The sequence below is a fragment of the Camelus bactrianus genome, chromosome 24 (genome assembly GCF_048773025.1).
Source record: "Camelus bactrianus isolate YW-2024 breed Bactrian camel chromosome 24, ASM4877302v1, whole genome shotgun sequence".
Taxonomy (NCBI): Eukaryota; Metazoa; Chordata; class Mammalia; order Artiodactyla; family Camelidae; genus Camelus; species Camelus bactrianus.
The window spans coordinates 22888259-22909724 of NC_133562.1; the positions used below are offsets into that span (position 1 = coordinate 22888259).

General features: G+C 40.5%; 1 long non-coding RNA gene and 1 pseudogene across 1 annotated transcript; one reads left to right on the forward strand and one right to left on the reverse strand.

Annotated features, from left to right (window-relative positions):
• The first annotated feature begins 9894 nt into the window (after positions 1–9894).
• Positions 9895–12507, forward strand: LOC141574912 (actin-related protein 3 pseudogene; annotated as a pseudogene).
• Positions 12508–12844: 337 nt separating this feature from the next.
• Positions 12845–20890, reverse strand: LOC105073729 (uncharacterized). The gene is made up of 3 exons (XR_006719228.2): positions 16803–20890; positions 15588–15632; positions 12845–13094 (listed from the first exon to the last, which is right to left on the reverse strand). It is a non-coding gene; the product is annotated as an uncharacterized LOC105073729 (long non-coding RNA).
• Positions 20891–21466: the final 576 nt, after the last annotated feature.

Genomic DNA, 21466 nt, shown 5'->3' on the forward strand with positions numbered 1-21466 from the left:
TGTGTAGTGTCCTTTATCTTTTTTATGGTCTTTGTTTTAAAGCCTATTCTGTCTGATATGAGTAGTGCTACCCTCACTTTCTTGTCTTTTCCATTTTGCATGAAACACCTTTTTCCATTCTCCCTCTTTTGCACTATGTGTGTCCTTTACCCTAAAGTGGGTTTCTTGTAGGGAGCGTGTTGTTCGTTTTTGTTTCCTTATCCAATCTGCCGTTCTGTGTCTTTTGATTGGAACATTTAGTCCATTGACATTTACAGTGATTATTGATAGATGTGTGTTCAGACTCAATATTTTAGAATAATGCTGATAGTCATCTTTAAAAACCATATTGGACTTTTACTAAAATTTTATTAAACTTGTTTCATAAGCTCTTGTTATATGAATAAATGGTTTTATTCTTTTCTTTCCCCTCCTGTTAAGGGAACAATTCTTTTGGCATAAATACACTGAATAATCAACCAACTAATCAATTAAAAAAAAAGGGAGAAAGAGGAGACAAGATCAAGGACTTGGGAAAAGAAAGGACTATAGTTACATTCACAAAAGAATGCAAGTAAGGACAAGCTCTGCCCCCCACTTTATTTCTTCTTCCCCTTGTCTCCTATGAGGAAAAGGAAAATACAGATGCTGCCATAATGTTCAAGACTTTCAAAAATTTACTCAGCTCAATATTTTCTGAAATAAAAATTTTAATTGGAAAAGTAAATTATTTTGTATTATAAAGATTACTTTGAAAACCAAGTATACACTAATTAAAACTATGATGATTTTTCCATAGTAACAAATATGTGTTAAAATTTTATTTCTCCAAGGATTGTCTAAGAATATTAGTAAAAACTTTGTTTAGAAGCAACAGTCAATTAAGGCTCTTACTTTGGGTAGAAAAATAAACATAAAAGCATTTTATATAGCTATCTCTTCTGAAATAAAACTTGGACAGAACATTGTGGAAAAAATAGAAATAACATTGCAGTGATTTTCACTTTTTTCTGATTTAGAACATAGACCAAGAAATGAGGATGATATAGTTTTTCTGCTACCAGATTAAGCCCATTTGACCTACATGTATTTAACCAGTAACCCTCTCCCAACTTTTTTTTTAATACTAATTGCCTCCCTAGGTTCTCATCTATTTTTGATCCACCTGCAGGCTATGGTTGAATTTGTATTCCTAAACCACTCCAAGTGTCCTCTCATCTGTACTTCAAGATGCATTGCAGCTTTCTTTATTTCTCAGAGACCACATAATATGGTCTTGTTTGACAAGTATTGTTTTCTCACCTTCTTATTTCATTTCCATAATATCAAAAATCATCCATTCTCACCTTTAACCACAGTTCTTTATTTACTTTCCAACCTAGATAGCAGTGTTTTTCTAACATCTTTGACAAAACAGAAAAAAGGAAAAGAAAAACAAACAAAAATAAACACATTTGCAGAGAAATCTGTGCCATCATTAATCATACAAACATACGTATAATGGGAAAACCACAGAAGAGGGGACAGAGAAAGAAGCAGAAAAAACATTGGAAGAACTAATGTTAAAACAGCTCTCAAATTTAATGGAAACATCAATTTATATGGTTGAGAAGTTCAAAGATCTCCAAGTAAGATACATACCTATACAAATATTAGACTCTTTAGCTTTAAGATTTTAAGTTATTTTTAAGGTTTTTTTTCCTCTCTCTCTCTTTTTCTCTCTCTCTCTGTCTTTTTAAGAAAATCATCGCAAAGAAACAGACATATCCCAGGAGACACTCAGTCTTTGTGTGCCTGTGATAATCCTCTGTTAGTTATCCATTTTCCCAAGCACGTGCACGCACGCACACACATGTCAGAGCTTTCTGGCACATAGTGCTGCATTAATCAGCCAGGATTCACTTAAATGTAACTATGCAAGGAAGTCTGCCTTCAGCACAGCTTCATTCCTCTTTGCTACTCACAGTCAGTTACTGCGTTCCTCCTCCTTCGTGGGGCCCCTCATTCCCCTGAATTCCTACTGCATGTGTGAAGCATCTTACCCCTGACAGCTCTTTTACTCACATAGACATTTTCAAGCCCCTTTTACTCCCATAAGACTCTGCTATTCACCAGTTGCTGAATGGCCAGCCTAACATAGACCAAAAATCTTATCCCTTGGATTTTTTTAAAACAAACTTATAAATTAACCCATCCCTATGTATAGCATTAACATAAATATGAAGGGACCCAGATGTGCACCCTTCTTTGAATATTCTGGGATTGTTCTGTTGGTACCAAAGTATCTGAACACACAACTTAACTAAGGGTGACATTTCCTTCTGAAAAGAATCAGCTACAAAACTGTCAATCATTTGGGGAAGAATTTAACATTGGACCAGAAAATAAGTATGTAGGGGGGTGAGATTTAAGAAAAAATTTCTTCTTTCAAAATAAAGTTTGATTGAACTAGGTACTGGAAGCTTAAGGCTATGATGAAAAGTAGTTGATAAACACTTTTGAAGACCTGCCTCCTAAGTTTTTATATCTTAACATCAATACTGAATGGATTCATAGTTTACATAAAGGACTGATAGAAAGCTCAGTTGTGCCCATCATTTATAATTATCTCTGAGTTAGCTTAACAGGTCACCTGATATAAATCTATTCTATCTAATTAAGTCTATAGTTAATCAAGAGTGTACTTTCAAGTTCTTAAGCCAAATTAACTTTGAACCGGAAAAGTAAAGGGAAGCTTTTTAAACTGATCTTATTAGAGGAAACAATTGTTCTATTAAACATGCTTTTTTGGTTGTACCTAAACTATTTGAATTTAGATGTATATCGCATTAGAGGCAAGGAATAATAACGTTCTAAGTTATGATAAGTAGGCATAATTTAACATTATTCCTGAGTCAATATTTGTTACCTTCAATTGTACTATAATAATGTTTTCAGGAGCTCCTGGAAAATATAGGTTACGTCTCCCTGCAAGAAATAGCTGTATGCAGATTTTTAAATCCCTTTATTTAACATTCTCTGTCTCCTTTCTTGTTATCAGTTATAATTTTGTTACTCTATGTTCTTTCTTCTTATAACCTATTATAATTCTTCCAATTTTCTGCATTTTATATTTTTCCATTTTATCTTCCAAACATAAACCTGGTGGCAAATAGTTATAATTGTGTTCAAATAATATCATGAATAAATTTTGAGCCATTGCATGAGGTGTGTACTAGTTGACACATATTTTGGAAGATTTATTTTTTGTTCACTTGTAAACGTTTCAGATTTTCTTTCTTTCCCAGACTTGTTTGCATCCTGTGTGTTTAAAATTGCTAGATAACTAAATTCCAGTCTGCTAAAGTCTAGATGACGAAAGACTGTTTGCTGCTGGATCATGATTTCATGGCAGATTAGATGGACTTTGTCATTATTGCTAATAAGGCAAATTTTCACTTCTCTAACATTCTTTGCCTGATATATTGGTAACTGTTACTTTTGCTATGGTCTTTATTTATTGCTATATTCTCTTGCTCTTTTATAGAAATGCTCAATAGTATTTTACTCTAGTCAGCACTTAAGTCATTAAGATATATTCAGTGAAGTGAGTTTAATTAATTTTAAAAAAGAAGGAAATACTACCAGAGTAACCACTCCCATCCTTATAATGCTCCTTGTTGCTCTCTTCACCACAGCACCAGCTCACAGGCACCCCTGACACCACAGATGCCATCACTAAACTTCCTCACTCAGCTGACTGTCGGCTCAGCCCGTGCAGCTGCGCCTCCCCAGAGGACATACGTCTTTTAGGACTCCTCACCTCCTTAGGGGAACTGGTGGGGCCAATGGCAAAACATGCTGGTTCTCACTTGCCATCCAGAGGGCAGGGCAGGAACTTCTCTGCTTGTCCAAATCAGGGGGAAGCGTGTTTCAACTTTCAGGCAAAGTTAGCCTGTTTTATTGGTACAAGCATCCAGGAAAAAATTTTAGCTGGCCTAATGAAACATACTACAATCACACCCTAATTTTTGGTAATCATAGTGGGTGACAGACACCAACAAGACTGCCAATATCCAGTATGTGGGAAGGGCCATTACCTGGTGGAAAAAACCTAGTGACCAAAATAAATAGAACAAAGACTCACAGTGAAAGCATAATAGTAGTTAACAATATAGAAGAGAAGGCCAGCAGAAGGGTCAGATAGCACTGCAGGCTGATGATTAATATGACTAGTATCCACTCCAATTTCTCCCATTTGCAGCTGCTGTGTCAGAATCTGAGATGCCAAGGGGGAAAGCCCCATGACTTCAGAAAAGTTCAACTGCAAATGATGATGCATCAGAGATTTCAATCCATCCTCCCTGAAGATAAAGACGATCAACGCCCACTGGGCAGAGGTGCCACCTCCTTCCATTCCCCGCTCACCGTCTCCACCACTGTAAACAACCCTGCGACCCCTACCGCTGACACATGGCAAGGAGATCTGGGCCCCCGGTGGGGACAAAGCCCACGCTCAGCTTGAAGCAGTCATCAAAGATGAACCATCAACTCTTTGCCCCTTGAAAGATTGTAAGGCTCCAGACGCCTCTAGGGGGGAACATTAGAACAGGCATACAGCTAGACATGAGCAGGGAAAGGGGAACGCAGGCCAAACCATACATCTTGTAAACTAGGGCATTTCTTAGGCAGACACAGAGAAGCAGGAACCTCTGGGCTGACAGGAAAGCACACATTTTGGGGCAACAAGCATCCTGGAGGCAGAGAAGGAAAAAGTGGGGAAAGGTGAGACTCTCTGGCATCCAAATGTCACCTTTTGCTTCTTAGGCCCTTCTCATAATCAAAGTAGTCTTGCACGTAAGACGTGCCCATCATGCGCTGACACCAGGACGCTTCGGATCCAGACTAAATAAGGACAAAAGCCCCTCCTCCCCTCAGGAAGGTGGAGCTGGGATGGAAAGCAGAAAACATGACCCCAAATCCCCCTGTTCCCATGACTGTCCCAGTCATTTATTTTACACCCCGTGTAACCGGCTTGCCAAGGACACAGCACGGCCACTCACCCGAGGCTGCATGCTCTCCATCTGAGAGTGTGCCATTGCTTAATAAATCTTCGCTTTGCTTTCTTAACCTCTGGGTCTCACCCCTGAATTATTGCTGCAATTATACAAGAACCTACTCTCTGGTAACAAAAACAATCCAGTTTTAAACTTACATAGGACAAAGTGTTCTGTGAGAAGAGAAAAATGTGTGTATGCCTGGCAACAGATGGTCTTGGTAGCATAACTTAATTCTGACTTTAATGGGAAGTTTAGATTAATTAAAGGATATTTGTTTGGGTAATAAATTATTCCTCTCAGTTGCAGGTTCCAGTTTGGAACAGCTTGAGGATCATTTGTCTTTTCAAAGGAGAGACTCATTAAGATCTGAATTAACTGCCATATGCTAGATTTCTTTGTTTTGAAACTGTAGAAAAAAAGAAATGTATTGCAGGAGATGAATGGCCTGGTCAAGGGCTCTGGGGGAAATTAGTCAATGTTATTTGAGGACACCTGGGCTCCATCAGCTGTCTCAGAAGGAAGAATGATCCTGCTGCAGTAAGGTGACACCCAAGGACATCCTAGTAAGGAAAGTGGTGCAGTTCCCACAAGGGAGATTTTCTCTGGTTGTCTGTTGTGTCAATGATGGACACTGGAAAATGGTAAATTAAGCCCCAAGTTCTTGGTCGGGTGGTCAGTGATCATCTCCGCCTGCCCCTGAGGATGAGCTGAGTTACAGCTGTCACAACTTAGCATCATTTTGTTCTACGTGTCTTCAGACCTGGACCAGATTGCTTACCATTTCAACTAACGAGTTGACAGCATGGAAGCCATAATGGGATATTTGCTGCAAATAAAGACAGACTCAGAAAATGGCAAAATAAGGATGAATTCTCCTAAGGAAGTCTGTGTATATAGCCTTGCCATTCCTAGCGGATGGAGAGATAAAAATTATAGTGTGGAAAAGAGAATTCAAGCTGACTTCCACATAAAACACATTTCAAGACAGGTAACACAGAACAAAGAGCCTCAAATAACACTAGAGTCTGCAAAAGGAAATAAAAGCGCAAGAAAGCTGTGAGTTTAAAGTATTATGTTTCTGCAGTCATTTTCCCAACAATTTTAGCCCATCAAAAATGTTCACACTTTGTCTGTAAAGATAGTAACGTTTGTGATGCCCATGACCACTTACCCTGATCTTATTTTGGCCACAATGTAGTGTCCCTGACAAATAGCCTGTTTCTTCATGAGCAAAGTTTGAAAAAGTGCTAAACTGCTTCTGTGGTCAGATCCTCCAAGTGCTAACAGATCAGAGGAATCTGAACGTCACCAGCCTGGACCTACTGCTCAGACACCAAAAACAGAAAACAGAGCCTCTGGTGCCAACACACAGCACACACAGGAGTGAAATAATTGTCAGTGTTTGTTAGTGCGTATTCAGTGCTCACTCATAAATGAACAGTGAAGTACTTTTTCTTTATTAACTCATTTAATGCCCATGACAACTTTAACAGCTATGTAGTATAATCATCACATAATACAAATGAACAAGTTAATGCACAGAGAAGGTAAGCGTCTTTACCAGACAGGCTTGATGTTAACACTGAATAGACAGGTGTTGGGGGTGATCATTAGAGATAAGCATATTGACAGTAGAAAATGTGACAGCTGTTAGCCTCATATAAGGGAAGTTCCTGTAAAAGCCAATAATTATTTTCCATTCCCGGAATACTACTCAGCCATAAAAAATGACAACATAATGCCACTTGCAGCAACATGGATGGAACTGGAGAATATCATTCTAAGTGAAGTAAGCCAGAAAGAGAAAGAAAGCTACCATATGATATCACTCATATGTAGAATCTAAAAAAAAAAAAAAAAAAAGAGACAAATGAACTTACATATAAACCAGAAACAGACTCACAGACAGAATACAGATTTGTGGTTACCAGGGAGGAGAGGGATGGGAAGGGATAAAGTGGGAGTTTGAGATTTGCAGATACTGACTGGTGTATATAAAATAGATAAACAAGTTCATGCTGTATAGCACAGGGAAATATATTCAAGATCTTGTAGTGGCTCATGGTGAAAAATATATGAAAATGAATATGTGTATACTCATGTATGACTGAAGAATTGTGCTGTACACCAGAAATTGACACAACAATGTAATCTGACTATAACACAATAAAAAAGAAAATTCTAGAAAGTTCCAGAAAGCAAAATGATAATAATAATAATAATTTTCCATTCCCATTGTCCTTGCTCTTCCCATCTTCTTTCCCCTTCCCTTCACAGAGCACAGTTGTTGAAGGGTAACAGCTTGCTGAACGGTGGTGGGAAAGGGGAGAGGAGACGTCCTGAGGCACAATGATACTGTGTCTGCCAGCGTCCAAGGATGTGAGGTGCTGCGCTGGGTGTAAGATACCACACAAAAGCACTTTGGCTGTGTACTCACTACCACCTGATTACAAAGCACTCTGTGGCCGTGGAATCTACGCGAAGCACGTTGGTGGCGTAGGGTACATGCTGAAGGGGTTGGGCGCAGATGCAGCAGGTGGCAGCGATGGAGGAAATGAACAGCACAGCTGCAGTGTCGGCTGCACTGAGCAAACAAGTAAATAAATACACTAAAGATAATGAGAAGCAGGTTTCTCATTAGAGGAAGCACTTCAAAATATCCGAAGGGTAGAGAGACATCACCCTTGATGTTAGAATCCACTATATGTATCATTCATATATATATATTTTATATATCATATATCTTGTCTAATATATATCATATATCATACATGTATATATCATATATATCATGTGTATAATAGATCATTTATATATCATATGTAGTATATATCATGTATATATCATATATGCTATATATGTGCTATTATATATACCATAGCTTGATTTTTAAAAGACCCAGAAGTAATGACACCCCAGTGGAAATGAACATATCCAGTACTCAGATCTTGGTTTTAAATACCATTAGGGCTCTTTAGATAAATATTAGAAAAATGTAATACTCTAGGACTGTGACAGGGAAAGGACAAGAAGAGCTTAGAACATCTTACAGTGGCAGATGCTTAACAAATGTCAGAAACATGTCAAGAAGATACAAGAGTCAGCTTGAAGGGGCTCCCTTCTGGCCAACAATGGGACGGTTAGGGTAGCAAAATAAATGATAATAGCAACAGATTCAAAGCATTGAATGAAAAAGGAATCTATGAGTTCATTCTGCTATAAATAAATTATGAACACATTTATAAGTAGGGGGAAGTGGAAAGCTCTTTTTTATATTAAAATGCCCATAATAATGTAGAAAATGAGGATGAAAATGGAAAAGTCACAGTCTGGCAGTCACCATAGTGCTTCCTGTTTCAGATAGGAGTTGACAACGGAAGTTAAGGTTGATGGGCAGTAGTTAATGGACAACAGGCCATTGGCATACTCTAGGAAAATACTCATCATTGGCAAAAGAAAAATTGTTAATTTACAGTGGGGCAGAAACTAATGGGACCAAGCATTTATGGTGGACATCATTGCTGAGTCGGGGGAATAGATAGATGTTCTGTGCATCTGGTATGAAGCCCTAAGAGGAACAAACACTCTCTCCCTCTCTCCCTCTCTCTCTCTCTCTCTCCGCTTCTCTCTCTCTCCCCCTCTGCCAAGAAAGCATGGCATGGGTCTAATCATGAGATACTACTGAACAACTCAGTTAAGGGTCAACCTACAGAATTTAAGGCCTATATATTAAATGTCTAAGATATTAAGGACAAAGAAAGGTTGAGAGATTACTGTAGTTTGAAGGAGACTGTATTAATATAGTGATTAAATTAATGAGCATTTCTGAATGAGAACGAAGACCAGAAAGAAAAAAGAGACATAGATGGGCAGCAATACTTTGTTTATTTGAATTCCTTGATTTGGAAGATTGTACGTTGGTTAGACAGGAGGGTGTTTCCCTATGTAAATGTAATAAACACTAGAGTATTTAGAAGTGTTGGAGAGGTGGGCTATGGAGCAAACGCAGCAGAATAGAATTTTAATCATTGGGTAACCTGGGTGGAAATAGGAGGTTTTATTTTTTGTACTGTACTTACTCTTTTAAATTGAAGTTATTTCAAAATAAACTATTAAAAATAATAATATATATATTATTATATATATATATCCTACCCCCAGACTGTAAATCTATAATCAGCAAGGGTCATTTAAAGCATATAGGTGAATTTCACTGTGTGCCTTCATAACACTGAGGGACATTACTGCATCAACTCATGGTGAAATTTATAATCATAGGAATGATATTCAGACTGGGAGTTCAGTTAGAAGGCCAAATATTAGCACTACATTTTTAAAAACTCACTAATTTTTTTTAATCTCAGTTTTTAAAAGTAAGTTTCAGTTATCTGGAAAATAATTGTACAGAGTCATTCTCCTTCTTCCAGTGATGGTAAATAAATACAACATCATTGTAATGATTTACGGCACAGTTCATTTATTGTTTGTACGTCAAGACAAGTAGGACAGATGTGCTTCTCATAGTGTGATCCTTGAACCACATACTATGTAATTATTTGGAATGCTTATTAAAAATACACCTTTTACTGCTGCTCTCTCGCTGCTGCTTCGGCTTCCTGGCTCCCCCGCCCCTCGACGGAGAGGGCGCCGGCCCTGGATGGTCAGGTAGCTTCTACCTCTTGCCACCCATCCCTGGCCACAACCAGCATGGAGCAGACGGTGGCAGCGGCGGCAGCAGGCGTGGAGGAAGACGGTGGGACGGCTGCCAGCCTGTGTGGTGGACTGTGGCACCAGGTATACAAAACTAGAGTATGCTGGAAATACAGAACCACAGTTTACCATCCCTGCTTGTACTGCTATTAAGGAGTCAGCAAAAGTGGGTGATCAGGCTCAAAGGAGGGTGGTGAAAGGTGCTGACGACCTAGACTTCCTCACTGGTGATGAAGCAGTAGAAAAGCCTGCATTTGCAACCAAGTGGTCAGCCCACCGTGGTACCGTGGAAGATTGGGGCTTGATGGAAAGGTTTGCGGATCAAGTGATCTTTACACATTTAAGGGCAGAACCTGAGGCCATTATTTTCTCTTGACGGAACCTCCACAGAGCACTTCAGGAAACAGGGAGCGTGCTGCTGAGTCTGAGCCCTTGGACACTGCAGGCTTGCGCACTGCTGCACTGGCCGCTCTTGCCGCCGCTGCTTCCTGGGCCTCTGGACAAGGAGGAGAACGGGCGCGGACAGGCACGGGGATAGACAGTGGAGACGGTGTCACTCACGTCACCCCTGTGGCTGAAGGGTATGTGACTGGCAGCTGTATCGAGCACATTCCAATCGCAGGACAAGATAGCATGTATTTTATTTGGCAATTACTGAGAGACCGAGAAGTAGGAATTCCCCCAGAGCAGTCCTTGGAAAGTGCTGAGGCAGTAAAGGAGCGCTGTACTTTTGTCTGCCCAGATTTAGTAAAAGAATTTGACAAGTATGATACAGACGGATCAACACTGTCTCAAAGAAAGAATTTTCCGTTGATGTTGGGTAGGAGAGATTCTTGGGACCTGAAATTCTTTGTTGTCCAGAGTTTGCTAATCCAGACTTTACTCATCCCATCTCAGAAGTTGTAGATGGAGTGATTCAGAATTGTCCTATTGATGTCAGACACCCTCTCTACAAGAATATTGTCCTCTCTGGAGATTCAACCGTGTTCAGGGACTTTGGATGATGTTTGCAAAGAGATTTAAAAAGAACTGTAGATGCCAGGCTGAAATTAAATGAGGAATTGGGTGGTGGTAGACTGAAGCCAAAACCTATTGATGCACAAGTCATTACACACCACATGCAGTGATATGCTGTTTGGTTTGGAGGATCCACGCCGGCTTCCACGCCTGAGTTCTGCCAAGCATGCCACACCAAAAAGCATCATGAAAAATTGGACCTAGCATTTGTCATCACAATCCAGTGTTTGGAGTCATGTCGTAAAATTGGCTTCATAGTTTTTGGGGTTAGGGAGGTGGGGAAGAAGTAATATTTCTGATTACCTGTTTTGTCTGGATGGCTGGGTTTGAGGTTTTAAACCTGACTTGAAATAATAAGTCCAAACATAATTATACAGGAAGATTTTAATAAGTATATCAACATGTGAATGTAGAGGAGATCCAAAATGATTAAGTGTTTTTCTTAAGGCTGAATGTTTGCATCTTATGTTTAACAAAAAGAAGTGGGTTTTAGTTCTTTCTGTGCCCTGGTATTTTGTATATTATTGAATTATCCAAGATTTGATGGGATTTATCGGTATGTGGATAGCTCTAAAATGCTCGTATTGTACACTTGGAAGTGTGCAGTGCAAGAGCTTGTTTATATTTCATACTTTTTATACTTTAAGGGAAAAATAGTCAAAGAAAAACTAGTATTTGAGGGGGAAAAAAGTGACCAAGTAAAGGATAAATTCAAAAAATAGCCCATGAGACTTGGTGTACACACACACTCACGGGATTCCAGTTATTATGAATCGCTTCCGTCCTCCTTTGCCCCCCAGTGCTTTTCTCTGCAACTGCTCTGGGGACTAAGAAGCTAGTATCTTGGATTAATTGATGCCTGCTAGTGCTTTGTGATTATTCACATTCTGTTCCTTGCTTTAAAGGAAAAGTAAAGACTGTTGGACCATTATTGCAGTTCTGTGGTGCCATTTCTTATTTAAAAATGAATAATTTGATTATCAAAATTGGTATATTTAAAAACTAACACCATTCTAATAAAGGCACGAATTTCTTTACAAAAAAAAAAAAACTTTTAGATCCACCCCAGTATTACTGAATCAGAACCCCTAAAGAGAAGGCTCTGCATTTCATGCATATCTGAATTTTAATCAGTGTTGCCTTCAGCCCCAGTTTATTTCTTACAGACCTGGAACTCAAATAGTCCCTGTGATGGTGGCTTACCTAAAACTTGCACTATTGGAAAAGCCATCAGTCTGTGTATCTTAGATACTTCACTTGTGAGAGCTAGATTAATTTTAATATTCAATGTGTCTATTGATGGCTTCATTCTGCTGTGAAAGCTAGGTTCTCTGTCCCTCAAAGAGCCCTTCATGCTTCAAACTGAGCATTCTTGCTACCTTTGGGGTGAGTCAAGTCCACATTGTAACACCTCCTGGTAGATGCAGCAAATATTTTCTATTAATTTCCTCAGATAAGGAAGCTGGGATGGATAGAGGCTAAATGACTTGCCTTAGGTTACATATTTCATGAGAGGAAGAAATCTAGTCAACAGGTCACTTGCCTCTGAGTATTTTTTTCTGCATGAAACACTGCTCTGAATTTTGGAAATCCAAAATAGATGATCCATAAATTTGGGGTTTTGTACACCAAGATTTGTGGAGATGCAGGCAGGGTGTCTATCTCATAATGAGTTTTGCCATTCCAACTTCCACCCACTGCAAAATGAATTTCTCCCAGGTCCCTCCAGCACAACAATTTCTCAACTGACTCCAGTAGGAAAGAGTGAAATGGAATTCAACTTGCTGTGTAAATCACTCACTTTTCCTTTTATGTTTGTTGATACATTGCTAGTTTGTTAGCTTGTTTTTTTCTTTCAAATCAAGCTAGTAGCCAGGTCCCCTGAACATTTGATTGATTTTATCCAACAGTATTGAGTGGTGGTCTTCCATCATAGCTTAACCCACTCATTTCATATGGTCAAGATGGTCAAGACTCTACTGTTTCAGCTTTAAAGACTAAAGAACTAAACTTCATGGTGGTACCCTTTTGTTGTCCATCATCTGCTGTTCAGTAAGTATCAAATGTTGTTCAGAGATATCAATACATCTTGTAATCACAAAAAAAAATGAGTTTCTTGACAATATTTTTTTCTTTTTAATTGCTTTTATTCACATTATCACCTTAAATCCTCATGAAGTACTGACGATACAGGTAAACACAATTTTTCCAAAATATAGTTGGTTAGGGGTGGGAAGGGATAAACTGGGAGTTTGAGATTTGCAAATATTAACTACTACATATAAAATAGATAAACAATAAGCTTCTTCTGTATAGCGCAGGGAACTATATTCAATATCTTGTAGTAACCTACAATGAAAAAGAATACGAAAACAAATATAAGCCAGAGGACAATGAATTTTACCTAAAACTCTTACACTTCGGAAAATGATTAAAAATCTTTAAAACTAATAATTATGATTGCATTAATGAAGAGTTAAAAAAAAAAGTACCTAAAATTTTGAGTTCAGAAAAAGTTTGCATGTGTAACGTTAAGAGATACAAGCAACTGATATTAGCTATTTAAGGATGGCAGAGCAGGCCTGCCTACAGACAGTGTTATCATGAAGATCAGATGAGCTAACGTACTTGAAATAATGTTTGCTGGCTTGATTGTTTTAATTGTAAGAGCTTCAAGGTACAGACCGAGAGCTTTCACTTCCAGAGTTTTACTCTGATCTCACATATTTGAAATCCTCAAACACTAGTATTAAGTTGGCAGGCCCCAAAGATGCTGCCCTGGGTTAAATGTACTTCCCCTGTGCTTTCTAACAACTCTCATTCCCTTCATATTAACAAAAAGCAAAGGTCCTGTGAGAAATTTTTATTCTCTCAAACCTTACTCTGAATTACTTTAATTCGATAATCAGATCAAACCCGTAAGAGAGAGATTAGTGATGAATGCTTAGGGTTATCACCAAAATGGAAAGGGGAAATTTTAGAAAGACTTCTGGTAAGGAGTGAGCAGTGGGAGAAAAACTGGTGTCCTAAAGGCAAGAGAAAGGAGGCCGGTGATGGTCTGAAAGGGTCTCAGAGTGAGACTGGAGGAGAACGAAGACAGACTGAGTGTACAGACTGCGCCAAGATCTGTCGTCACCTCTGCTGGGTATTGTGACCTTTGAGTTTCTTTTAACTGAATTAAGGACTAGTTTGAAAACCTGAGCCAGCTTTCCCAGTTTTGCCTTATTTTCTTACTTGTAACAAGAAGAAGAACAAAACAGAGAAAGAGAAATAATTAACTGGATTTGTCTGAAATTCTTTATTTTCATTTATAACCAATATATAGCTAGTATGTAGCCATAAGCTGAGGTGAAAAAGTCAGGTCACCTTATTTTGCATAACTCAGGGACAAATCTGATACCACAGTTCTGTTGATTGGCAGGCCAAAAAGGGCCTCAGTCTTTCCAGGGATCTCTTGGCATCTCACTTCCCTGGGATGTCACCCAGCTTCTGGGAGAGGTCAGTAGCTGCAATGGCAGGACGCCCTGGTACAGAGTCACACAGGCTGCCACAAAGACAGCACCCCCAGGATGCAGGATGCCCCCCGGGTAGGCTTATCCTCTGCCATTCCTGGGCCAGCCAAACAGGCTTCAGTGTGCCTCCCCAAGCTCCAGTCAGTCTGTGGGCATTTCTGCCTCCTTAGCTGAGCTGCTGGGAGGGAAAGAACAGACTGTTCCCCACACCAGCCCTGCTATGGACTCCAGATGCTGCTCCCTCATTTAGGGGAAATGATGCCTTCAGGTAATCTCAAGGCAGTCCATCTACTCCTGGGAAATCTGCAAAGGTCTTTGGCTTTGCAAAAGTCTAAACAGATGATTTTAACTTTCTATTTTGCCGTCTGCTTGCCTCTGACAAAAAGAAATACAAAGTCATGCCACTGCTGCAAGGCGGGAAATGATCACTCATGGTGCTTACATATACAAAAACCATAGTTTAACTCTAAATAAATGGATAACAGTACCAAGAGCCATACACCAGTAGGTGGAGTGATAATCTATAAAGTAACTAGTGGATGAGGTTGGGGACAAAAATAAAGACTGGACATTACATGGAATCACGCTTTTCCAGGCAAAGTATAAAGGATTTGCATGTATTGGCTCAATACACCAAAATAACCTGTTAAGGGAGTAACGTAATCATGCCCATCTTATAGATGGGCAAACCAAAGTTCAGACTGGTTGAATGACTTGCCCTTAGGTCACAGAACATGGAAGTGCAGGTGCTCAGTCAGAACCCAGAGGCTGCCTCCAGAATGTGTTCCTAAAAATAGAATACACTGCTTTTTTATATCCCTCTCCATTTTCAGTAAAGGAATTTTTCTTCCCTCTTTATTCTGCATTTTATGAAGAGCAGAGAATTAAATACAACTCTTTAAGTTCTTCGTCATGATAGAATAGAAACTGTCATGACACTGTTTTCCTTTGCTTGCCTCAGACAACTGTTTTTGTTTGTTTTTGCTTTGTTTTGCTTTTAATGAGCAATGTCCTTCCATCCTTCCAGGCCTTTTCTCATGCAGCTTCTGTCCATATGCTATACCAGGGTCCTCCTCACTAATAAGGGGCTTGTTCCAGTTCACCTTGTTGCCCTGCATTCTATAAAGCCAGTGTCTTCCCACTCGACCCTGGGTCAGTGGTCCCACATTAGTTTTCTTATACTTTTGTTACAATGGTTATCACTTTCAATTACTAACATATATAATTGGATGCCTGGTCCCACACAATGTCCGTTTCATAAGGCAAAAGATGTCACATGCCATTATCTCACATCTCAGTACATAACACCATCTTAACAAATAATACGTACTTTATGTATGCTTTTTTGGAATAACTGAGCCATTGTTATAGGGATCTGTAGGAAAGAAAAAACATTCAGCGTCTCATGCTGTTGGAATTGTTGAGCTTCAGGGGGGTTTATAGCACATGATTTGAAATTTATACTCTTCTTATCTTTTTCCAAACAGAAGCAGCTGCCCCTTAAATTTAAGACAGAAACTCGGTCTGAACAGCAGCGCTTGCCCTGTTTCTGCAGATGTCTTCGAGGAGAGCGTGCGTGGGGGCAGCTGCCCTGAGGGTGAAAAGTAAAGCTTGGCCTGCTTCGCTTCTTACTGTGTTCACGAGGAATCATCTAAGTAAATTTTGTCTCACCAAATAATGATCTCATCTACTTTGCTAAATACCACCTTTTCCTTAACAGCCTGCTTTCAGAGAATGACTAACTCGCAAAGCGGCCAAGGATTAGGGGGCACAGCCCTTCTTCCTTTCTTCAGACTACCAGCCTCCTGCTGCAAATTATCTGGAGGAGAAACTTAACCAGGCAGCCCAAACCCCCTTCTTCAGCTCCCGATGACTTAAAAGGTGCTATTCAAACAGGTCTGGCTAAATTTTCCTTTGAATCAGCAAGTGTAGACTAACTCATTGTATGCAAATGCTGGTACAGACTTGCTTTATTTGGTAGCCCCAACTTTCAGGGCAAACCCCCTCCATTTTCCCTGCAAACGCTGCATGTGATGAGGGGGTGGGCTCATCCCAGAGACACGGCCTTCTGGACTGCTGGGAGCCACGCTGCACTTTGGTCAAGTCTCTCACTGAGGGGTCTGGACAGAGTAGCTACACGCTGAGAATTCTGCAGTTCTCACCAACACAATACCTACTTAGTACACACTCAGTAAACTCTTGTTAAATGATTGAATGAACTGTGAGTCCCTCAAAGAGCTTGCTCAGATCACACACACTTGAGAAAAGAACGTTTGGTATAACATAGTACCCCAAGTCTTGTCAAGCACCTTACTCCTATTACTGTCGGTACTGCTAACTCATTTCATTATTATTGCACTTGCCAAGGAAGAATAGTGACATATTTAACATGATACGCTAAACAAAGTGGGTTTCAGGCCCACCTCCAGTTACTTTATTATTTCAATGTACCATTTCCTACCACACCCGTACGCCACTGTTGGGGAATCTGAAAGTCAAGACACTTCTGGTTGCAGGTATAAAAATCTGACACAAAACAACTTACTGAAAGGAGAATTCATTGAGTGACATTACTGAAGTACCTAGTAAGAGAATTAGCCCCAGCTTTGTTGTCCTGGTTAACTGGGTCATGTTTGGGGCTGAATTTATTCCCTATCTCTTTCTCTGTCTTCCTCTGTGTCAGCTTCAGTTCCAGGTCCCACCTGGTAACAAGATGACAGGAACAGGTCCGTTAGTACGTCCTCTCAAGTTTATATTTATCAAGAGAAAGTAAATCCACTCTCCCAAAGGCCCAGACAAAAGCAGTTACATTGGGGATTTCCAAGGTGGTGGAGTACAAAGACCTTGATTTCATCTTCAGTCCTGGGCACACCAAAATTACAACTATTTACAGAACCATTATCAGTAAAAAAAAAAAAAAAAAAAAAAAGACCATGTCAACTGAAAAATAAAATGCACAACCTAAAAGCTGAGAATTATGTTTCATTTGGTGGACTTGCTGAGGACCTAAGGCCAGGAGGCAGCCTCTCAGACAGATCTGAGGGAAGGCTCTGAAGGGGCAAGGAAGGAGTCAGGGTTTATAGGGGTTTATGCAAAAACAAGAAACAAAACACCAGGTAGTAGGAACATCAGAATATCACTGTTAATTAATATAAAGCAGGGGGAGGGTGTAGCTCAGGGGTAGAGTATGTGCTTAACCTGCACAAGGTCTGGGGTTCAATCCTCAGTACCTTCAGATCAATCAATCAATCACCTACTAACCCACCAACTAAAGTTTAAAAAATTAAAAAAAAAAAAGAAAATCAGCACTTTTCTATGTATGGGAAGATGCAAGAGTCTGGGCTCACTGAAATCTTTGCTGTGCACACTCACCATCTAGGGCCAGTGTCCTGTTTTTCTTCACCCTGAATCCCCTCAGGGAACACAGCTGGGGGCAGCTGTGGTGGCTGATGGCTTGATGGTCACAACATCAACATGTTTACTAATATGGCAGGTGACCCTTTTTTACCCTCAACCAGAACCTACCAGAAATGATCTTCTCTAACTGATGGCATAGAGAAGAAACGACAAGGCAAACAGAAGTGGCAGAGTCATGTTGTATTGAAGATTCATACACGGAGATGGGTGACCAACAAGGGGGAGAATAATTACACTTGCTGGGGTTCTGCCCAGAGGACAAGTGGTCTGAACCCCACATCAGGCTTCCTGGCCTGGGGGGTCCTGTGCTGGGGAGACCAGCCCTCAGTTTAGCTTTGAAGGCCAGTGGGGCTTACTTTTGGGAGACTCAAATAGGGACTCCACTCTTAAAATGAGCATACAAAAATCTCACGGGCCCCAGGACCTAGGGCAGAAGCAGTCATTTGAAAGGAGCATGAGTCAGAAGCAATGATTATCTTGAAGTGTCTCCCAGAAGCAAAAGGCAGCTGGAGGTCACCCTGGGGAACCAGACACTAATGGCAGCCATTCTGGGGGGCTCACTGCACCATGTGAACATGTCTGGCAGACTCCTTGGAACCCTCCCTCTGGCTTATTAGCCTCAGGACCCACCCCTGCCCATGCTCATGGCATGTAGGCACCAGTACGGGGGCTCCTCGGACATAGTAATGAACTGGAGGGAAAGTCAGACCATCTACCAGCAGAAAGGCTCCCTTAACGACCCCTGAGCCCACAGCTAACACTGAGCTTGGCCCTGTCCATCAAAAGGCACAGGACATGGCCCCAAACCACAGTGCACAGACACCAGTCTCAGGGCCTCCTGGGCCCCAGACCTGCCCACCAGCAAGCCTGCTTTAGGCTCAAGACCAGCTTCACTCGTTAGTGGGTGGGCATCACCCCTGGGAAACTGGCCCTGGAGCCTACAATGGCAGCACCCAGCCCACCCACCAGCTGGCCAGCACCAGCTCTAAGACACTCTGGGCCCCTCAACAAGCCACGAGGGATCCAGCACCTCTCACCAGCTGGACAACACAAGCTTTGGGACACCACAGACACCACCGCCATCTGTGTCAGGGACCAGCTCCAACCACCAGTGGTCAGACACCAGTTCTGGGACCCAGGGGCCCTGTAGCCAGACTCCAGGGCCCAGCTTTGCCTGACAGTGGGATGCAGAACCTGGCTTTACCCACCGGTGGGCAGGCACAGCCCTGGGATCTCCTGGACCCTGACTCCACCCACCAGTGAGCCAACACTAGCCCCAGGACTCCCTAAGTTTCCACAGCCAGCTGCCTTATGACCCAGCCCCACCAACCAGTGGCCAGCAACCTCCAAACAAGGGAGGGTCTGGCAGCCAACTGGCCCACAGGCCAGCCACAACTGTGAGACCACTCACAGCCACAGCCCACCACCACAGGAGGGCCCATGAAGCCCACAAAGAGGGCACCCCTAGAGCATCTCTCTCTAGTGGTCAGGGTGGAGTGTGCTGCTGGGACAGACAGGATATCTCTTGTAAAAGGACACCTCTACAAGGTCGGGAAACATAACCAACATACCAGGTACGTAGAAATGAAAACAGCAAATTAGGCTAAACAATGTGACAGAGCAGCATGTTTCAAAGAAGCAACAAGATAAAAACCCCAGAAGAACTAAGCAAAATGGAGATAGGCAATTTACCTGAGAAAGAGCTCAAGGTAATAATAATAAACATGATCAAAGAACTGGAGAGAAGAATGGATGAACAGAGAGAAAACTTGGAAGGTCTTCACCAAGAGTTAGAACACAAGGAGAATGACCAAACAGATGAAAAATACAGTAACTGAAAAATACACGAAGGGGAATCAACAGTAGACTAAATGATTCAGAGACCCTAATCAGTGAGGTGGACAGAATAGTGGAAATCACTGAAGCTGAACATTAAAAAAAAAAAGAGAGAATGAAAAGAGGTGAGGACAGATTAAGATACCTCTGAGACAACACCAAGCACACTAACATTCGTATTGCAGGGGTCCCGGAAAGGGAAGAAAGAGAAATGGCAGAGAGAATCCTTTAATACACAATAGCTAAAAAATTCCCTAACATGGGGAAGGAAAAGGACATCCAGCTCCAGGAAGCAGAGAGTCCCAAAGAAGATCAGCCCAAACAGGACCACATCAAGACACATTGTGATTAAAATGGAAAGAATTAATGATAAATAGAGCAGCAAGAGAAAAGCAGCTAGTCATGTACAAGGGAACTCCTGTAAGAGGGTCAGCTGACTTTTCAGCAGAAACTTCATGGGCCAGAAGGATGTGGGGCAATATATTTTAAATGATAATATAGAAAAACCTACAAACAAGAATATTCTACCCAGCAAGGCTCTCATCCATATTTGATGGAGAGTCAAAAGTTTTACAGATGAGTAAAAGGTAAAAGATATCAGCACCACCAAACCAGTTTTAGAAGAAATGTTAAAGGATTTGCTCTAAGTGAAAAAGAAAAGACCACAACTAGAAACATTCAAATCATAAAAGGACAAAGTTCATCAGTGAAGACAAATATACAGTAAAGGGAGCAAAACAGCTGTGTTCAAAGCTGGTAAAAAAAAGATTAGAAGACAAAAGAAGAGAAGTCATCTATATACACAATAAGCAGTTGAGATGCACCGAGGATTTCAAAAACAGTAATTATGAGGGAGGGAGGTAAAAATGCAGGGTTGTCTCAAAATGTGTTTGAAATTAAGAAATCAGCAACTAAAAAAAGTAGATAGATGATGATGATGACGATGATGATGATAGATAGACAGACAGACAGAAAGATAGATCAATCATTATGTGTCAACCTTATGGTAACCATAAACCAAAAATCTATACTAGATACACACAAAGAAAGAGAAGGGAGACTAGGAATAGACTTACCATGTGACCCAGGAATCACACTCCTGGGCCTATATCCAGAAGGAACCCTACTTCAGGATGACACTTGCACCCCAATGTTCATAGCAGCACTACTTACAATAGCCAAGACATGGAAACAGCCTAAATGTCCATCAACAGATGACTGGATAAAGAAGATGTGGTATATTTATACAATGGAATACTACTCAGCCATAAAAACTGACAACATAATGCCATTTGCAGCAGCATGGATGCTCCTGGAGAATGTCATTCTAAGTGAAGTAAGCCAGAAAGAGAAAGAAAATACCATATGAGATCGCTCATATGTGGAATCTAAAAAAAAAAAAAAAAAAAAAAAAAAGCATAAATACAGAACAGAAATAGACTCACAGACATAGAATATAAACTTGTGGTTGCCAAGGGGGTGGGGGGGTGGGAAGAGAGAGACTGGGATTTCAAAATTGTAGAATAGATAAACAAGATTATACTGTATAGCACAGGGAAATACATACAAGATCTTATGGTGGCTCACAGAGAAAAAAATGTGACAATGAATATATATATGTTCATGTATAACTGAAAAATTGTGCTCAACACTGGAATTTGATACAACATTGTAAAATGATTATAAATCAATACAAAAATGTTAAAAATAAAAAAAACAAAAATAATAAATAAAAGAGAAAGGAGTCCAAAGACAACATTAAAGACAGTCACCAAATCACAATGGAAGAGAACAGAAAAAAGAAAATAAATAAATCCAAAACAACCCCAAAACAATTAACAAAATGTCACTAGGTACACAGCTATCAATAAATATTTTACACCTAAGTGAGATAATGCTTCAATCAAAAGACACAGAGTGACTGAATGGTTACAAAAGCAAGACCCATATACACTC